This window comes from Camelus bactrianus, chromosome 28 (assembly GCF_048773025.1).
Source record: "Camelus bactrianus isolate YW-2024 breed Bactrian camel chromosome 28, ASM4877302v1, whole genome shotgun sequence".
NCBI classification, from domain to species: Eukaryota; Metazoa; Chordata; class Mammalia; order Artiodactyla; family Camelidae; genus Camelus; species Camelus bactrianus.
In genome coordinates this window covers 1,203,951-1,225,806 of record NC_133566.1, presented here as the reverse complement: position 1 = coordinate 1,225,806, position 21,856 = coordinate 1,203,951, and positions in this window count along the sequence as shown.

Below are 21,856 nucleotides of genomic sequence, written 5' to 3'. Positions count from 1 at the left end.
AGGTGAAAGACGGCTTTAAAACACACTTATCTCTCAGAATAAAGCATGTGGAGGGACGTTCGTTCACCTAGCACAAAGTGAACGTGTTGCAGGAGAAACTGTTTATCTGGGTTCTGATTCGGTTTCCTAGTGCCTGTTTGAAGTTACTGCAGTTTTCACTGTTAAACACATTTGGAGGTAGAACCACCCCATATATTTGTATGGAGTGTAGTTTGCAACTGAAAAGAATCTTTGCGTTCTCAACAAGCTAGGTGAAGTATGGCTTTCACACACACTTATCTCTCAGAACTGAGCATATGGAGAGACGTTCGTTCACCTAGGACAAATGGACGGTTTACAGGAGAAACTTTTACTCTGGGTTCTGAGACTCTTTCCTAGTGCCGGATTGAAGTTCCTGCAGTTTTCACTCTAAAAACCAATTGGAGCTAGTACCTCCCCATATAAATTTAAGGTGTGTAGTTTGCAACTGAAAAGAAACTTTGTGTTCCCAAGAATCTAGGTGAAGTACGGCTTTCAGTCACACTTCTCTCTCAGAACAGAGCAAGTGGAGAGAATTTCGTTCATCCAGCACAATGGGAACGGGTAGCTGGGGAAAGTGTTACTCCTGGTTCTCAGTCTGTTTCCTAGAGCCGGTTTGAAGTTCCTGCAGTTTTCACTGTAAATCCGAGTTGGAGCTAGTACCTCCCCTTATATATTTATGGAGTGTAATTTGAAACTGAAAAGAAACTTTGTTTTTCCAACAAGCTAGGTGAAGGTCGGCTTTCACACACACTTATCTCTCAGAACTGAGCATGTGGAGAGACGTTCGTTCACCTAGGACATAGGAACGGTTTACAGGAGAAACTTTTACTCTGGGTTCTGAGACTCTTTCCTAGTGCCGGTTTGAATTTCCTGCAGTTTTCACTGTAAAACAGAGTTGGAGTTAATACTTTCCCATATATATTTATGGAGAGTAGTTTGCAACTGAAAAGAAACTTTGTTTTCCCAACAAGGTTGGTGAAGGACGGCTTTCACACACACTTATCTCTCAGAGCTGAGCATCTGGAGAGACGTTCATTCATCTAGCACAAAGGGAACTGTTTGCAGGGAAACTATTACTCTGGTTTCTCAATCTGTTTCCTAGTGCCGGTTTGAATTTCCTGCAATTTTCACTGTAAAACGGAGTTGGAGCTTAATCCTCCCCATATATTTATGGAGTGTAGTTGGCAACTGAAAGGAAATTTTGTGTTCCCAACAAGCTAGGTGAAGGGCGGCTTAAACACACACTTATCTCTCCGAACTGAGCATGTGGACAGACTTTCGTTCACCTACGACAATGGGAACGGTTTACAGGAGAAACTTTTACTCTGGGTTCTGAGACTGTTTCCTAGTGCCGGTTTGAAGTTCCTGCAGTTTTCTCTGTAAAACCGTGTTGGAGCTAGTACCTCCCCGTATATATTTATGGAGTGTAGTTTGCAACTGGAAAAAACTTTGTTTCCCAACAAGCTAGGTGAACTACGGCATTCACACACACTTATTTCTCAGAACTGAGCATGTGGAGAGACGTTTGTTCATCTAGCACAAAGGGAACGGTTTGCAGGGGAAATTTTACTAAGATTTCTCAGTCTGTTTCCTAGTGCCTTATAGAAGTTCCTGCAGTTTTCACTGTAAAACCGAGTTGGAGCTAGTACCTCCCCATATATATGTATGGATTGTAATTTGCTACTGAAAGAAACTTTGTGTTTCCAACAAGCTAGTTGAAAGACGGCTTTCACCCAAAATTATCTTTCTGAACTGAGCATGTGTATAGACGTTCGTTCATCTAGCACAATGGAAACCGGTTTCAGGAGAAACTTTTACTCTTGTTTCTCAGTCTTTTTCCTAGTGCCATTTTGAAGTTCCTGCAGTTTTCACTGTAAAACCCATTTGGAGCTAGTACCAACCCATATATATGTACGGAGTGTAGTTTGCAACTTAAAAGAAACTTTGCATTCTCAACAAGCAGGGTGAAGGATGGCTTTAACACACACATATTTCTCAGAACTGAGCATGTGGTTAGACTTTCTTTCATGTAGCACAAAGGGAACGGGTTGCAGGGTAAACTTGTTCTCTGGTTTCTCAGTCAGATTCCTAGTGCCGGTTTGAAGTTCCTGAAGTTTTCAGTGTAAAACCGATTTGAGCTACTACCTCCCCAATATATATGAATGGAGTGTAGTTAGCATCTGAAAAGAAAATTTGTGTTCCCAAAAAGCTAGGTGAAGGACGGCTTTCACATCCACTTATCTCTCAGAACTGAGCATGTGGAGAGAATTTCGTTCATCTAGCACAAAGGGAACGGGATGCAGGGGAAATTTTACTAAGCTTTCTCAGTCTGTTTCCTAGTGCCGTATTGAAGTTCCTGCAGAATTCACTGTAAAATCAATTTGAGCTAGTACCTCCCCATATATTTATATGGAGTGTAGTTTGCAACTGAAAAGAAACTTTGTGTTCCCGACAAGCTGGGTGAAGGACGCCTTTCACACACACTTACATCTCAAAACTGAGCATGTGGAGAGACCTTCATTCATCTAGCACAAAGGGAACGGGTTGCAGGAGAAACTATTCTCTGGTTTCTCAATCTATTTCCTAGTGCCGGTTTGAAGTTGCTGCAATTTTCACTGTAAACCCGAGTTGGAGCTAGAACCTCCCCTTATATATGTATGGATTGTGGTTTCCAACAAATAGTAACTTTTTGTTCCCAACAAGCTAGGTGAAGCACGGCTTTCACACACACTTATCTCTCAGAACTGAGCATGTGGAGAGACGTTCGTTCACCTAGGACAAATGGACGTTTACAGGAGAAATTTTACTCTGGGTTCTGAGACTGTTTCATAGTGCCGGATTGAAGTTCCTGCAGTTTTTACTGTAAAACCCAGTTGGAGCTAGTACTTCCCCATATAAAAGTAAGGAGTGTAGTTTGCACCTGAACAGAAACTTTGCGTTCTCAACAAGCAAGGTGAAGAATGGCTTTCACACACACTTATCTCTCAGAACTGAGCATGTGGAGTGACGTTTGTTCATCTAGCAAAATGGGAACGAGTAGCATGAGAAACTTTTACTCTAGTTTCTCAGTCTGTTTCCTAGAGCCGGTTGAAGTTCCCGCAGTTTTCACTGTAAAAACGAGTTGGAGCTAGTACCTCCCCATATATATGTATGGAGTGTATTTTGCAAAGGAAAGAAACTTTTTGTTCCCTACAAGCTAGGTGAAGGACGGCTTTCACACACCATTATCTCTCAGAAATGAGCATATGAAGAGACGTTCATTCATCTAGCACAAAGTGAGCGGGTTGCAGGAGAAAGTATTTTCTGGTTTCTCAATCTGTTTTCTAGAGCAGGTTTGAAGTTCCTGCAGTTTTCACAGTAAACCCGTGTTGGTGCTAGTACCTCCCCTTATATATGTATGGATTCTGGTTTGCAACTGAATAGAAACTTTGTGTTCCCAACATGCTAGGTGAAGGACGGCTTTCACACACACTTATTTCTCAGATCTGAGCATCTGGAGAGACGCTCATTCATCTAGCACAAAAAGAGCTGGTTGCCGGGGAAACTTTGACCCTGGTTCATCTGTGTGTTTCCTAGTGTCGGTTGAAAGTTCCTGCAGTTTTCTCTGTAAAACCGAGTGGGAGCTAGTATTTACCCATATATATTTATGGAGTGTAGTTTGCAAATGAGAAGAATTTTTGTGTTCCCAACAAGCTAGGTGAAGGACGGCTTTCACACACACTAATCTCTCAGAACTCAGCATGTGGAGAGACGTTTGTTCACCTAGGAGAAAGGGAAGTTTTACAGGAGAAACATATACTCAGGGTTCTGAGACCCTTTCCTAGTGCTGGATAGAAGTTCCTGCAGTTTTCACTGTAAAACCGGGTTTGAGCTAGTACCTCCCCATATAAAAGTATGGAGTGTATTTTGCAACTGAAAAGAATTTTTGTGTTCCCAACAAGCTAGGTGAAGTGCGGCTTTCACACACACATATCTCTCAGAACTGAGCATGTGGAGAGACGTTCGTTCACCTAGGACAAAGGAACGGTTTAAAGGAGAAACTATTACTCTGGGTTCTGAGAATGTTTCCTAGGGCCGGTTTCAAATTTCTGCAGTTATCACTGTAAAACCGTATTGGAGCTAGTACCTCCCCATATATATTTATGGAGTGTATTTTACTACTGAAAAGAAAGTTTGTGTTCCCAACAAGCTAGGTGAAGTACGGCTTTCACACACACTTATCTCTCAGAACTGAGCATGTGGAGAGACGTTCATTCATCTACCACAAAGGGAACGGGATGCAGGGGAAACTATTCTGTGGTTTATCAATCTGTTTCCTAGTGCCGTTTTGAAGTTCCTGCAGTTTTCATTGTAAAGGCGATTTGGAGGTAGTACCTCCCCTTATATATGTATGGATTGTGGATTGCAACTGAATAGAAACTTTGTGTTCCCAACAAGCTAGGTGAAGTACGGCTTTCACACACATTTATCTCTCAGATCTGAGCATCTGGAGAGACGTTCATTCATTTAGCACATACGGAAAGGGTTGTAGGGGAAACTTTTACTCTGGTTTCTCAGTGTGTTTCCTAGTGTCCGTTGGAAGTTCCTGCAGTTTTCTCTGTAAAACAGAGTTGGAGCTAGTACCTACCCATATATATATATGGATTGTATTTTGCAACTGAGAAGAATCTTTTCGTTCCCAACAAGCTAGGTGAAAGACGGCTTTCAAACACACTTATCTCTCAGAATAAAGCATGTGGAGGGACGTTCGTTCACCTAGCACAAAGTGAACGTGTTGCAGGGGAAACTGTTTATCTGGGTTCTGAGTCTGTTTCCTAGTGCCTGTTTGAAGTTACTGCAGTTTTCACTGTTAAACACATTTGGAGGTAGAACCACCCCATATATTTGTATGGAGTGTAGTTTGCAACTGAAAAGAAACTTTGCGTTCTCAACAAGCTAGGTGAAGTATGGCTTTCACACACACTTATCTCTCAGAACTGAGCATATGGAGAGACGTTCGTTCACCTAGGACAAATGGACGGTTTACAGGAGAAACTTTTACTCTGGGTTCTGAGACTCTTTCCTAGTGCCGGATTGAAGTTCCTGCAGTTTTCACTCTAAAAACCAATTGGAGCTAGTACCTCCCCATATAAATTTAAGGTGTGTAGTTTGCAACTGAAAAGAAACTTTGTGTTCCCAAGAATCTAGGTGAAGTACGGCTTTCAGTCACACTTCTCTCTCAGAACAGAGCAAGTGGAGAGAATTTCGTTCATCCAGCACAATGGGAACGGGTAGCTGGGGAAAGTGTTACTCCTGGTTCTCAGTCTGTTTCCTAGAGCCGGTTTGAAGTTCCTGCAGTTTTCACTGTAAATCCGAGTTGGAGCTAGTACCTCCCCTTATATATTTATGGAGTGTAGTTTGAAACTGAAAAGAAACTTTGTTTTTCCAACAAGCTAGGTGAAGGTCGGCTTTCACACACACTTATCTCTCAGAAATGAGCATGTGGAGAGACGTTCGTTCACCTAGGACATAGGAACGGTTTACAGGTGAAACTTTTACTCTGGGTTCTGAGACTCTTTCCTAGTGCCGGTTTGAATTTCCTGCAGTTTTCACTGTAAAACAGAGTTGGAGTTAATACTTTCCCATATATATTTATGGAGAGTAGTTTGCAACTGAAAAGAAACTTTGTTTTCCCAACAAGGTTGGTGAAGGACGGCTTTCACACACACTTATCTCTCAGAGCTGAGCATCTGGAGAGACGTTCATTCATCTAGCACAAAGGGAACTGTTTGCAGGGAAACTATTACTCTGGTTTCTCAATCTGTTTCCTAGTGCCGGTTTGAATTTCCTGCAATTTTCACTGTAAAACGGAGTTGGAGCTTAATCCTCCCCATATATTTATGGAGTGTAGTTTGCAACTGAAAGGAAATTTTGTGTTCCCAACAAGCTAGGTGAAGGGCGGCTTAAACACACACTTATCTCTCCGAACTGAGCATGTGGACAGACTTTCGTTCACCTACGACAATGGGAACGGTTTACAGGAGAAACTTTTACTCTGGGTTCTGAGACTGTTTCCTAGTGCCGGATTGAAGTTCCTGCAGTTTTCACTCTAAAAACCAATTGGAGCTAGTACCTCCCCATATAAATTTAAGGTGTGTAGTTTGCAACTGAAAAGAAACTTTGTGTTCCCAAGAATCTAGGTGAAGTACGGCTTTCAGTCACACTTCTCTCTCAGAACAGAGCAAGTGGAGAGAATTTCGTTCATCCAGCACAATGGGAACGGGTAGCTGGGGAAAGTGTTACTCCTGGTTCTCAGTCTGTTTCCTAGAGCCGGTTTGAAGTTCCTGCAGTTTTCTCTGTAAAACCGTGTTGGAGCTAGTACCTCCCCATATATATTTATGGAGTGTAGTTTGCAACTGGAAAAAACTTTGTTTCCCAACAAGCTAGGTGAACTACGGCATTCACACACACTTATTTCTCAGAACTGAGCATGTGGAGAGACGTTTGTTCATCTAGCACAAAGGGAACGGTTTGCAGGGGAAATTTTACTAAGATTTCTCAGTCTGTTTCCTAGTGCCTTATAGAAGTTCCTGCAGTATTCACTGTAAAACCGAGTTGGAGCTAGTACTTCCCCATATATATATATGGATTGTAATTTGCTACTGAAAGAAACTTTGTGTTTCCAACAAGCTAGTTGAAAGACGGCTTTCACCCAAAATTATCTTTCTGAACTGAGCATGTGTATAGACGTTCGTTCATCTAGCACAATGGAAACCGGTTTCAGGAGAAACTTTTACTCTTGTTTCTCAGTTTTTTCCTAGTTCCATTTTGAAGTTCCTGCAGTTTTCACTGTAAAACCCATTTGGAGCTAGTACCAACCCATATATATGTACGGAGTGTAGTTTGCAACTTAAAAGAAACTTTGCGTTCTCAACAAGCAGGGTGAAGGATGGCTTTAACACACACATATTTCTCAGAAGTGAGCATGTGGATAGACTTTCTTTCATGTAGCACAAAGGGAACGGGTTGCAGGGTAAACTTGTTCTCTGGTTTCTCAGTCAGATTCCTAGTGCCGGTTTGAAGTTCCTGAAGTTTTCAGTGTAAAACCGATTTGAGCTAGTACCTCCCCAATATATATGAATGGAGTGTAGTTAGCATCTGAAAAGAAAATTTGTGTTCCCAAAAAGCTAGGTGAAGGACGGCTTTTACATCCACTTATCTCTCAGAACTGAGCATGTGGAGAGAATTTCGTTCATCTAGCACAAAGGGAACGGGATGCAGGGGAAATTTTACTAAGCTTTCTCAGTCTGTTTCCTAGTGCCGTATTGAAGTTCCTGCAGAATTCACTGTAAAATCAATTTGAGCTAGTACCTCCCCATATATTTATATGGAGTGTAGTTTGCAACTGAAAAGAAACTTTGTGTTCCCGACAAGCTGGGTGAAGGACGCCTTTCACACACACTTACATCTCAAAACTGAGCATGTGGAGAGACCTTCATTCATCTAGCACAAAGGGAACGGGTTGCAGGAGAAACTATTCTCTGGTTTCTCAATCTATTTCCTAGTGCCGGTTTGAAGTTGCTGCAATTTTCACTGTAAACCCGAGTTGGATCTAGAACCTCCCCTTATATATGTATGGATTGTGGTTTCCAACAAATAGTAACTTTTTGTTCCTAACAAGCTAGGTGAAGCACGGCTTTCACACATACTTATCTCTCAGAACTGAGCATGTGGAGAGACGTTCGTTCACCTAGGACAAATGGACGTTTACAGGAGAAATTTTACTCTGGGTTCTGAGACTGTTTCATAGTGCCGGATTGAAGTTCCTGCAGTTTTCACTGTAAAACCCAGTTGGAGCTAGTACTTCCCCATATAAAAGTAAGGAGTGTAGTTTGCAACTGAACAGAAACTTTGCGTTCTCAACAAGCAAGGTGAAGAATGGCTTTCACACACACTTATCTCTCAGAACTGAGCATGTGGAGTGATGTTTGTTCATCTAGCAAAATGGGAACGAGTAGCATGAGAAACTTTTACTCTAGTTTCTCAGTCTGTTTCCTAGAGCCGGTTGAAGTTCCCGCAGTTTTCACTGTAAAAACGAGTTGGAGCTAGTACCTCCCCATATATATGTATGGAGTGTATTTTGCAAAGAAAAGAAACTTTTTGTTCCCTACAAGCTAGGTGAAGGACGGCTTTCACACACCCTTATCTCACAGAAATGAGCATATGAAGAGACGTTCATTCATCTAGCACAAAGTGAGCGGGTTGCAGGAGAAAGTATTTTCTGGTTTCTCAATCTGTTTTCTAGAGCAGGTTTGAAGTACCTGCTGTTTTCACAGTAAACCCGTGTTGGTGCTAGTACCTCCCCTTATATATGTATGGATTCTGGTTTGCAACTGAATAGAAACTTTGTGTTCCCAACATGCTAGGTGAAGGACGGCTTTCACACACACTTATTTCTCAGATCTGAGCATCTGGAGAGACGCTCATTCATCTAGCACAAAAAGAGCGGGTTGCCGGAGAAACTTTGACCCTGGATCATCTGTGTGTTTCCTAGTGTCGGTTGAAAGTTCCTGCAGTTTTCTCTGTAAAACCGAGTGGGAGCTAGTATTTACCCATATATATTTATGGAGTGTAGTTTGCAAATGAGAAGAATTTTTGTGTTCCCAACAAGCTAGGTGAAGGACGGCTTTCACACACACTAATCTCTCAGAACTCAGCATGAGGAGAGACGTTCGTTCACCTAGGAGAAAGGGAAGTTTTACAGGAGAAACATATACTCTGGGTTCTGAGACTCTTTCCTAGTGCTGGATAGAAGTTCCTGCAATTTTCACTGTAAAACCGGGTTTGAGCTAGTACCTCCCCATATATATGTATGGAGTATATTTTGCAACTGAAAAGAATTTTTGTGTTCCCAACAAGCTAGGTGAAGTGCGGCTTTCACACACACATATCTCTCAGAACTGAGCATGTGGAGAGACGTTCGTTCACCTAGGACAAAGGAACGGTTTAAAGGAGAAACTATTACTCTGGGTTCTGAGAATGTTTCCTAGGGCCGGTTTCAAATTTCTGCAGTTATCACTGTAAAACCGTATTGGAGCTAGTACCTCCCCATATATATTTATGGAGTGTAGTTTACAACTGAAAAAAACTTTGTGTTCCCAACAAGCTAGGTGAAGTACGGCTTTAACACACACTTATCTCTCAGAACTGAGCTTGTGGAGAGACGTTCATTCATCTACCACAAAGGGAACGGGATGCAGGGAAACTATTCTGTGGTTTATCAATCTGTTTCCTAGTGCCGTTTTGAAGTTCCTGCAGTTTTCATTGTAAAGGCGATTTGGAGGTAGTACCTCCCCTTATATATGTATGGATTGTGGATTGCAACTGAATAGAAACTTTGTGTTCCCAACAAGCTAGGTGAAGTACGGCTTTCACACACATTTATCTCTCGGATCTGAGCATCTGGAGAGACGTTCATTCATTTAGCACATAGGGAAAGGGTTGTAGGGGAAACTTTTACTCTGGTTTCTCAGTGTGTTTCCTAGTGTCCGTTGGAAGTTCCTGCAGTTTTCTCTGTAAAACAGAGTTGGAGCTAGTACCTACCCATATATATATATGGATTGTATTTTGCAACTGAGAAGAATCTTTGCGTTCCCAACAAGCTAGGTGAAAGACGGCTTTCAAACACACTTATCTCTCAGAATAAAGCATGTGGAGGGACGTTCGTTCACCTAGCACAAATTGAACGTGTTGCAGGAGAAACTGTTTATCTGGGTTCTGAGTCTTTTTCCAAGGGCCTGTTTGAAGTTACTGCAGTTTTCACTGTTAAACACATTTGGAGGTAGAACCACCCCATATATTTGTATGGAGTGTAGTTTGCAACTGAAAAGAAACTTTGCGTTCTCAACAAGCTAGGTGAAGTATGGCTTTCACACACACTTATCTCTCAGAACTGAGCATGTGGAGAGACGTTCGTTCACCTAGGACAAATGGACGGTTTACAGGAGAAACTTTTACTCTGGGTTCTGAGACTCTTTCCTAGTGCCGGATTGAAGTTCCTGCAGTTTTCACTCTAAAACGCAGTTGGAGCTAGTACCTCCCCATATAAAATTAAGGTGTGTAGTTTGCAACTGAAAAGAAACTTTGTGTTCCCAAGAATCTAGGTGAAGTACGGCTTTCAGTCACACTTCTCTCTCAGAACAGAGCAAGTGGAGAGAATTTCGTTCATCCAGCACAATGGGAACGGGTAGCTGGGGAAAGTGTTACTCCTGGTTCTCAGTCTGTTTCCTAGAGCCCGTTTGAAGTTCCTGCAGTTTTCACTGTAAATCCGAGTTGGAGCTAGTACCTCCCCTTATATATGTATGGAGTGTAGTTTGAAACTGAAAAGAAACTTTGTTTTTCCAACAAGCTTGGTTAAGTGCGGCTTTCACACACACTTATCTCTCAGAACTGAGCATGTGGAGAGACGTACGTTCACCTAGGACATAGGAACGTTTTAAAGGAGAAACTATTTCTCTGGGTTCTGAGAATGTTTCCTAGGGCCGGTTTCAAATTTCTGCAGTTATCACTGTAAAACCGTATTGGAGCTAGTACCTCCCCATATATATTTATGGATTGTAGTTTACAACTGAAAAGAAACTTTGTGTTCCCAACAAGCAAGGTGAAGTACGGCTTTCACACACACTTATTTCTCAGAACTGAGCATGTGGAGAGACTTTCGTTCATCTAGCACAAAGAGAAAGTTTTACAGGGGAAATTTTACTGAGATTTCTCAGTCTGTTTCCTAGTGCCTTATAGATGTTCCTGCAGTTTTCACTGTAAAACCGAGTTGGAGCTAGTACCTCCCCATATATATGTATGGATTGTAATTTGCTACTGAAAGAAACTTTGTGTTTCCAACAAGCTAGTTGAAAGTCGGCTTTCACCCAAAATTATCTTTCTGAACTGAGCATGTGTATAGACGTTCGTTCATCTAGCACTATGGAAACCGGTTTCAGGAGAAACTTTTACTCTTGTTTCTCAGTCTTTTTCCTAGTTCCATTTTGAAGTTCCTGCAGTTTTCACTGTAAAACACATTTGGAGCTAGTACCAACCCATATATATGTACGGAGTGTAGTTTGCAACTTAAAAGAAACTTTGTGTTCCCGACAAGCTGGGTGAAGGATGGCTTTAACACACACATATTTCTCAGAAATGAGCATGTGGATAGACTTTCTTTCATGTAGCACAAAGGGAACGGGTTGCAGGAGAAACTATTCTCTGGTTTCTCAATCTATTTCCTAGTGCCGGTTTGAAGTTGCTGCAATTTTCACTGTAAACCCGAGTTGGATCTAGAACCTCCCCTTATATATGTATGGATTGTGGTTTCCAACAAATAGTAACTTTTTGTTTCCAACAAGCTAGGTGAAGCACGGCTTTCACACACACTTATCTCTCAGAACTGAGCATGTGGAGAGACGTTCGTTCACCTAGGACAAATGGACGTTTACAGGAGAAATTTTACTCTGGGTTCTGAGACTGTTTCATAGTGCCGGATTGAAGTTCCTGCAGTTTTCACTGTAAAACCCAGTTGGAGCTAGTACTTCCCCATATAAAAGTAAGGAGTGTAGTTTGCAACTGAACAGAAACTTTGCGTTCTCAACAAGCAAGGTGAAGAATGGCTTTCACACACACTTATCTCTCAGAACTGAGCATGTGGAGTGACGTTTGTTCATCTAGCAAAATGGGAACGAGTAGCATGAGAAACTTTTACTCTAGTTTCTCAGTCTGTTTCCTAGAGCCGGTTGAAGTTCCCGCAGTTTTCACTGTAAAAACGAGTTGGAGCTAGTACCTCCCCATATATATGTATGGAGTGTATTTTGCAAAGAAAAGAAACTTTTTGTTCCCTACAAGCTAGGTGAAGGACGGCTTTCACACACCATTATCTCTCAGAAATGAGCATATGAAGAGACGTTCATTCATCTAGCACAAAGTGAGCGGGTTGCAAGAGAAAGTATTTTCTGGTTTCTCAATCTGTTTTCTAGAGCAGGTTTGAAGTTCCTGCAGTTTTCACAGTAAACCCGTGTTGGTGCTAGTCGCTCCCCTTATATATGTATGGATTCTGGTTTGCAACTGAATAGAAACTTTGTGTTCCCAACATGCTAGGTGAAGGACGGCTTTCACACACACTTATTTCTCAGATCTGAGCATCTGGAGAGACGCTCATTCATCTAGCACAAAAAGAGCGGGTTGCCGGGGAAACTTTGACCCTGGTTCATCTGTGTGTTTCCTAGTGTCGGTTGAAAGTTCCTGCAGTTTTCTCTGTAAAACCGAGTGGGAGCTAGTATTTACCCATATATATTTATGGAGTGTAGTTTGCAAATGAGAAGAATTTTTGTGTAACCAACAAGCTAGGTGAAGGACGGCTTTCACACACACTAATCTCTCAGAACTCAGCATGAGGAGAGACGTTTGTTCACCTAGGAGAAAGGGAAGTTTTACAGGAGAAACATATTCTCTGGGTTCTGAGACTCTTTCCTAGTGCTGGATAGAAGTTCCTGCAGTTTTCACTGTAAAACCGGGTTTGAGCTAGTACCTCCCCATATAAAAGTATGGAGTGTATTTTGCAACTGAAAAGAAATTTTGTGTTCCCAACAAGCTAGGTGAAGTGCGGCTTTCATACACACATATCTCTCAGAACTGAGCATGTGGAGAGACGTTCGTTCACCTAGGACAAAGGAACGGTTTAAAGGAGAAACTATTACTCTGGGTTCTGAGAATGTTTCCTAGGGCCGGTTTCAAATTTCTGCAGTTATCACTGTAAAACCGTATTGGAGCTAGTACCTCCCCATATATATTTATGGAGTGTATTTTACAACTGAAAAGAAACTTTGTGTTCCCAACAAGCTAGGTGAAGTACGGCTTTAACACACACTTATCTCTCAGAACTGAGCATGTGGAGAGACGTTCATTCATCTACCACAAAGGGAACGGGATGCAGGGGAAACTATTCTGTGGTTTATCAATCTGTTTCCTAGTGCCGTTTTGAAGTTCCTGCAGTTTTCATTGTAAAGGCGATTTGGAGGTAGTACCTCCCCTTATATATGTATGGATTGTGGATTGCAACTGAATAGAAACTTTGTGTTCCCAACAAGCTAGGTGAAGTACGGCTTTCACACACATTTATCTCTCAGATCTGAGCATCTGGAGAGACGTTCATTCATTTAGCACATAGGGAAAGGGTTGTAGGGGAAACTTTTACTCTGGTTTATCAGTGTGTTTCCTAGTGTCCGTTGGAAGTTCCTGCAGTTTTCTCTATAAAACAGAGTTGGAGCTAGTACCTACCCATATATATATATGGATTGTATTTTGCAACTGAGAAGAATCTTTGCGTTCCCAACAAGCTAGGTGAAAGACGGCTTTCAAACACACTTATCTCTCAGAATAAAGCATGTGGAGGGACGTTCGTTCACCTAGCACAAATTGAACGTGTTGCAGGAGAAACTGTTTATCTGGGTTCTGAGTCTTTTTCCAAGGGCCTGTTTGAAGTTACTGCAGTTTTCACTGTTAAACACATTTGGAGGTAGAACCACCCCATATATTTGTATGGAGTGTAGTTTGCAACTGAAAAGAAACTTTGCGTTCTCAACAAGCTAGGTGAAGTATGGCTTTCACACACACTTATCTCTCAGAACTGAGCATGTGGAGAGACGTTCGTTCACCTAGGACAAATGGACGGTTTACAGGAGAAACTTTTACTCTGGGTTCTGAGACTCTTTCCTAGTGCCGGATTGAAGTTCCTGCAGTTTTCACTCTAAAACGCAGTTGGAGCTAGTACCTCCCCATATAAAATTAAGGTGTGTAGTTTGCAACTGAAAAGAAACTTTGTGTTCCCAAGAATCTAGGTGAAGTACGGCTTTCAGTCACACTTCTCTCTCAGAACAGAGCAAGTGGAGAGAATTTCGTTCATCCAGCACAATGGGAACGGGTAGCTGGGGAAAGTGTTACTCCTGGTTCTCAGTCTGTTTCCTAGAGCCCGTTTGAAGTTCCTGCAGTTTTCACTGTAAATCCGAGTTGGAGCTAGTACCTCCCCTTATATATGTATGGAGTGTAGTTTGAAACTGAAAAGAAACTTTGTTTTTCCAACAAGCTTGGTTAAGTGCGGCTTTCACACACACTTATCTCTCAGAACTGAGCATGTGGAGAGACGTACGTTCACCTAGGACATAGGAACGTTTTAAAGGAGAAACTATTTCTCTGGGTTCTGAGAATGTTTCCTAGGGCCGGTTTCAAATTTCTGCAGTTATCACTGTAAAACCGTATTGGAGCTAGTACCTCCCCATATATATTTATGGATTGTAGTTTACAACTGAAAAGAAACTTTGTGTTCCCAACAAGCAAGGTGAAGTACGGCTTTCACACACACTTATTTCTCAGAACTGAGCATGTGGAGAGACTTTCGTTCATCTAGCACAAAGAGAAAGTTTTGCAGGGGAAATTTTACTGAGATTTCTCAGTCTGTTTCCTAGTGCCTTATAGATGTTCCTGCAGTTTTCACTGTAAAACCGAGTTGGAGCTAGTACCTCCCCATATATATGTATGGATTGTAATTTGCTACTGAAAGAAACTTTGTGTTTCCAACAAGCTAGTTGAAAGTCGGCTTTCACCCAAAATTATCTTTCTGAACTGAGCATGTGTATAGACGTTCGTTCATCTAGCACAATGGAAACCGGTTTCAGGAGAAACTTTTACTCTTGTTTCTCAGTCTTTTTCCTAGTTCCATTTCGAAGTTCCTGCAGTTTTCACTGTAAAACACATTTGGAGCTAGTACCAACCCATATATATGTACGGAGTGTAGTTTGCAACTTAAAAGAAACTTTGTGTTCCCGACAAGCTGGGTGAAGGATGGCTTTAACACACACATATTTCTCAGAAATGAGCATGTGGATAGACTTTCTTTCATGTAGCACAAAGGGAACGGGTTGCAGTGTAAACTTGTTCTCTGGTTTCTCAGTCAGATTCCTAGTGCCGGTTTGAAGTTCCTGAAGTTTTCAGTGTAAAACCGATTTGAGCTAGTACCTCCCCAATATATATGAATGGAGTGTAGTTAGCATCTGAAAAGAAAATTTGTGTTCCCAAAAAGCTAGGTGAAGGACGGCTTTCACATCCACTTATCTCTCAGAACTGAGCATGTGGAGAGAATTTCGTTCATCTAGCACAAAGGGAACGGGATGCAGGGGAAATTTTACTAAGCTTTCTGTCTGTTTCCTAGTGCCGTATTGAAGTTCCTGCAGAATTCACTGTAAAATCAATTTGAGCTAGTACCTCCCCATATATTTATAAGGAGTGTAGTTTGCAACTGAAAAGAAACTTTGTGTTCCCGACAAGCTGGGTGAAGGACGCCTTTCACACACACTTACATCTCAAAACTGAGCATGTGGAGAGACCTTCATTCATCTAGCACAAAGGGAACGGGTTGCAGGAGAAACTATTCTCTGGTTTATCAATCTATTTCCTAGGGCCGGTTTGAAGTTGCTGCAATTTTCACTGTAAACCCGAGTTGGAGCTAGAACCTCCCCTTATATATGTATGGATTGTGGTTTCCAACAAATAGTAACTTTTTGTTCCCAACAAGCTAGGTGAAGCACGGCTTTCACACACACTTATCTCTCAGAACTGAGCATGTGGAGAGACGTTCGTTCACCTAGGACAAATGAACGTTTACAGGAGAAATTTTACTCTGGTTTCTGAGACTTTTTCATAGTGCCGGATTGAAGTTCCTGCAGTTTTCACTGTAAAACCCAGTTGGAGCTAGTACTTCCCCATATAAAAGTAAAGAGTGTAGTTTGCAACTGAACAGAAACTTTGCGTTCTCAACAAGCAAGGTGAAGAATGGCTTTCACACACACTTATCTCTCAGAACTGAGCATGTGGAATGACGTTTGTTCATCTAGCAAAATAGGAACGAGTAGCATGAGAAACTTTTACTCTAGTTTCTCAGTCTGTTTCCTAGAGCCGGTTGAAGTTCCTGCAGTTTTCACTTTAAAAACGAGTTGGAGCTAGTACCTCCCCATATATATGTATGGAGTGTATTTTGCAAAGAAAAGAATCTTTTTGTTCCCTACAAGCTAGGTGAAGGACGGCTTTCACACACCCTTATCTCTCAGAAATCAGCATATGAAGAGATGTTCATTCATCTAGCACAAATTGAGCGGGTTGCAGGAGAAAGTATTTTCTGGTTTCTCAATCTGTTTTCTAGAGCAGGTTTGAAGTTCCTGCAGTTTTCACAGTAAACCCGTGTTGGTGCTAGTACCTCCCCTTATATATGTATGGATTCTGGTTTTCAACTGAATAGAAACTTTGTGTTCCCAACATGCTAGGTGAAGGACGGCTTTCAAACACACTTATTTCTCAGAACTGAGCATCTGGAGAGACGCTCATTCATCTAGCACAAAAAAGGCGGGTTGCCGGGGAAACTTTGACCCTGGTTCATCTGTGTGTTTCCTAGTGACGGTTGGAAGTTTCTGCAGTTTTCTCTGTAAAACCGAGTGGGAGCTAGTATTTACCCATATATATTTATGGAGTGTAGTTTGCAAATGAGAAGAATTTTTGTGTTCCCAACAAGCTAGGTGAAGGACGGCTTTCACACACACTAATCTCTCGGAACTCAGCATGTGGAGAGACGTTTGTTCACCTAGGAGAAAGGGAAGTTTTACAGGAGAAACATATACTCTGGGTTCTGAGAATGTTTCCTAGGGCCGGTTTCAAATTTCTGCAGTTATCACTGTAAAACCGTATTGGAGCTAGTACCTCCCCATATATATTTATGGAGTGTAGTTTACAACTGAAAAGAAACTTTGTGTTCCCAACAAGCTAGGTGAAGTACGGCTTTAACACACACTTATCTCTCAGAACTGAGCATGTGGAGAGACGTTCATTCATCTACCACAAAGGGAACGGGATGCAGGGAAACTATTCTGTGGTTTATCAATCTGTTTCCTAGTGCCGTTTTGAAGTTCCTGCAGTTTTCATTGTAAAGGCGATTTGGAGGTAGTACCTCCCCTTATATATGTATGGATTGTGGATTGCAACTGAATAGAAACTTTGTGTTCCCAACAAGCTAGGTGAAGTACGGCTTTCACACACATTTATCTCTCAGATCTGAGCATCTGGAGAGACGTTCATTCATTTAGCACATAGGGAAAGGGTTGTAGGGGAAACTTTTACTCTGGTTTCTCAGTGTGTTTCCTAGTGTCCGTTGGAAGTTCCTGCAGTTTTCTCTGTAAAACAGAGTTGGAGCTAGTACCTACCCATATATATATATGGATTGTATTTTGCAACTGAGAAGAATCTTTGCGTTCCCAACAAGCTAGGTGAAAGACGGCTTTCAAACACACTTATCTCTCAGAATAAAGCATGTGGAGGGACGTTCGTTCACCTAGCACAAATTGAACGTGTTGCAGGAGAAACTGTTTATCTGGGTTCTGAGTCTTTTTCCAAGGGCCTGTTTGAAGTTACTGCAGTTTTCACTGTTAAACACATTTGGAGGTAGAACCACCCCATATATTTGTATGGAGTGTAGTTTGCAACTGAAAAGAAACTTTGCGTTCTCAACAAGCTAGGTGAAGTATGGCTTTCACACACACTTATCTCTCAGAACTGAGCATGTGGAGAGACGTTCGTTCACCTAGGTCAAATGGACGGTTTACAGGAGAAACTTTTACTCTGGGTTCTGAGACTCTTTCCTAGTGCCGGATTGAAGTTCCTTCAGTTTTCATTCTAAAACGCAGTTGGAGCTAGTACCTCCCCATATAAAATTAAGGTGTGTAGTTTGCAACTGAAAAGAAACTTTGTGTTCCCAAGAATCTAGGTGAAGTACGGCTTTCAGTCACACTTCTCTCTCAGAACAGAGCAAGTGGAGAGAATTTCGTTCATCCAGCACAATGGGAACGGGTAGCTGGGGAAAGTGTTACTCCTGGTTCTCAGTCTGTTTCCTAGAGCCCGTTTGAAGTTCCTGCAGTTTTCACTGTAAATCCGAGTTGGAGCTAGTACCTCCCCTTATATATGTATGGAGTGTAGTTTGAAACTGAAAAGAAACTTTGTTTTTCCAACAAGCTTGGTTAAGTGCGGCTTTCACACACACTTATCTCTCAGAACTGAGCATGTGGAGAGACGTACGTTCACCTAGGACATAGGAACGTTTTAAAGGAGAAACTATTTCTCTGGGTTCTGAGAATGTTTCCTAGGGCCGGTTTCAAATTTCTGCAGTTATCACTGTAAAACCGTATTGGAGCTAGTACCTCCCCATATATATTTATGGATTGTAGTTTACAACTGAAAAGAAACTTTGTGTTCCCAACAAGCAAGGTGAAGTACGGCTTTCACACACACTTATTTCTCAGAACTGAGCATGTGGAGAGACTTTCGTTCATCTAGCACAAAGAGAAAGGTTTGCAGGGGAAATTATACTAAGATTTCTCAGTCTGTTTCCTAGTGCCTTATAGAAGTTCCTGCAGTTTTCACTGTAAAACCGAGTTGGAGCTAGTACCTCCCCATGTATATGTATGGATTGTAATTTGCTACTGAAAGAAACTTTGTGTTTCCAACAAGCTAGTTGAAAGTCGGCTTTCACCCAAAATTATCTTTCTGAACTGAGCATGTGTATAGACGTTCGTTCATCTAGCACAATGGAAACCGGTATCAGGAGAAACTTTTACTCTTGTTTCTCAGTCTTTTTCCTAGGGCCATTTTGAAGTTCCTGCAGTTTTCACTGTAAAACCCATTTGGAGCTAGTACCAACCCATATATATGTACGGAGTGTAGTTTGCAACTTAAAAGAAACTTTGCGTTCTCAACAAGCTGGGTGAATGATGGCTTTAACACACACATATTTCGCAGAAATGAGCATGTGGATAGACTTTCTTTCATGTAGCACAAAGGGAACGGGTTGCAGTGTAAACTTGTTCTCTGGTTTCTCAGTCAGATTCCTAGTGCCGGTTTGAAGTTCCTGAAGTTTTCAGTGTAAAACCTATTTGAGCTAGTACCTCCCCAATATATATGAATGGAGTGTAGTTAGCATCTGAAAAGAAAATTTGTGTTCCCAAAAAGCTAGGTGAAGGACGGCTTTCACATCCACTTATCTCTCAGAACTGAGCATGTGGAGAGAATTTCGTTCATCTAGCACAAAGGGAACGGGATGCAGGGGAAATTTTACTAAGCTTTCTGTCTGTTTCCTAGTGCCGTATTGAAGTTCCTGCAGAATTCACTGTAAAATCAATTTGAGCTAGTACCTCCCCATATATTTATAAGGAGTGTAGTTTGCAACTGAAAAGAAACTTTGTGTTCCCGACAAGCTGGGTGAAGGACGCCTTTCACACACACTTACATCTCAAAACTGAGCATGTGGAGAGACCTTCATTCATCTAGCACAAAGGGAACGGGTTGCAGGAGAAACTATTCTCTGGTTTCTCAATCTATTTCCTAGTGCCGGTTTGAAGTTGCTGCAATTTTCACTGTAAACCCGAGTTGGAGCTAGAACCTCCCCTTATATATGTATGGATTGTGGTTTCCAACAAATAGTAACTTTTTGTTCCCAACAAGCTAGGTGAAGCACGGCTTTCACACACACTTATCTCTCAGAACTGAGCATGTGGAGAGACGTTCGTTCACCTAGGACAAATGAACGTTTACAGGAGAAATTTTACTCTGGTTTCTGAGACTTTTTCATAGTGCCGGATTGAAGTTCCTGCAGTTTTCACTGTAAAACCCAGTTGGAGCTAGTACCACCCCATATAAAAGTATGGAGTGTGATTTGCAACTGAAAAGAAATTTTGTGTTCCCAACAAGCTAGGTGAAGTGCGGCTTTCACACACACATATCTCTCAGAACTGAGCATGTGGAGAGACGTTCGTTCACCTAGGACAAAGGAACGGTTTAAAGGAGAAACTATTACTCTGGGTTCTGAGAATGTTTCCTAGGGCCGGTTTCAAATTTCTGCAGTTATCACTGTAAAACCGTATTGGAGCTAGTACCTCCCCATATAAATTTATGGAGTGTAGTTTACAACTGAAAAGAAACTTTGTGTTCCCAACAAGCTAGGTGAAGTACGGCTTTAACACACACTTATCTCTCAGAACTGAGCATGTGGAGAGACGTTCATTCATCTACCACAAAGGGAACGGGATGCAGGGGAAACTATTCTGTGGTTTATCAATCTGTTTCCTAGTGCCGTTTTGAAGTTCCTGCAGTTTTCATTGTAAAGGCGATTTGGAGGTAGTACCTCCCCTTATATATGTATGGATTGTGGATTGCAACTGAATAGAAACTTTGTGTTCCCAACAAGCTAGGTGAAGTACGGCTTTCACACACATTTATCTCTCAGATCTGAGCATCTGGAGAGACGTTCATTCATTTAGCACATAGGGAAAGGGTTGTAGGGGAAACTTTTACTCTGGTTTCTCAGTGTGTTTCCTAGTGTCCGTTGGAAGTTCCTGCAGTTTTCTCTGTAAAACAGAGTTGGAGCTAGTACCTACCCATATATATATATGGATTGTATTTTGCAACTGAGAAGAATCTTTGCGTTCCCAACAAGCTAGGTGAAAGACGGCTTTCAAACACACTTATCTCTCAGAATAAAGCATGTGGAAGGACGTTCGTTCACCTAGCACAAATTGAACGTGTTGCAGGAGAAACTGTTTATCTGGGTTCTGAGTCTTTTTCCAAGGGCCTGTTTGAAGTTACTGCAGTTTTCACTGTTAAACACATTTGGAGGTAGAACCACCCCATATATTTGTATGGAGTGTAGTTTGCAACTGAAAAGAAACTTTGCGTTCTCAACAAGCTAGGTGAAGTATGGCTTTCACACACACTTATCTCTCAGAACTGAGCATGTGGAGAGACGTTCGTTCACCTAGGTCAAATGGACGGTTTACAGGAGAAACTTTTACTCTGGGTTCTGAGACTGTTTCCTAGTGCCGGATTGAAGTTCCTTCAGTTTTCACTCTAAAACGCAGTTGGAGCTAGTACCTCCCCATATAAAATTAAGGTGTGTAGTTTGCAACTGAAAAGAAACTTTGTGTTCCCAAGAATCTAGGTGAAGTACGGCTTTCAGTCACACTTCTCTCTCAGAACAGAGCAAGTGGAGAGAATTTCGTTCATCCAGCACAATGGGAACGGGTAGCTGGTGAAAGTGTTACTCCTGGTTCTCAGTCTGTTTCCTAGAGCCGGTTTGAAGTTCCTGCAGTTTTCACTGTAAATCCGAGTTGGAGCTAGTACCTCCCCTTATATATTTATGGAGTGTAATTTGAAACTGAAAAGAAACTTTGTTTTTCCAACAAGCTTTGTGAAGGTCGGCTTTCACACAAAATTATCTCTCAGAACTGAGCATGTGGAGAGACGTTCGTTAACCTAGGACAAAGGGAACGGTTTGAAGAGAAAATTTTACTCAGCATTCTCAGTCTGTTTCCTAGTTCCGGATTAAAAATCCTGCTGTTTTCACTGTAAAACTGATTTGAGCTTGTAACTCCGCATGTATATGTATGGAGTGTGTTTTGCAACTGAAAAGAAACTTTGTGTTCCCGACAAGCTAGGTGAAGGACGCCTTTCACACACACTTACCTCTCAGAACTGAGCATGTGGAGAGACGTTCATTCATCTAGCACAAAGGGAACGGTTTGCAGTAGAAACTATTCTCTGGTTTCTCAATCTGTTTCCTAGTGCCGGTTTGAAGTTCCTGCCGTTTTCACTGTAAACCCGAGTTGGAGCTAGTACATCCCCTTATATATGTATGGTTTGTGGTTTGCAACTGAATAGAGTCTTTGTGTTCCCAACAATCTAGTTGAAGGACGGCTTCCACACACACTTATCTCTCAGATCTGAG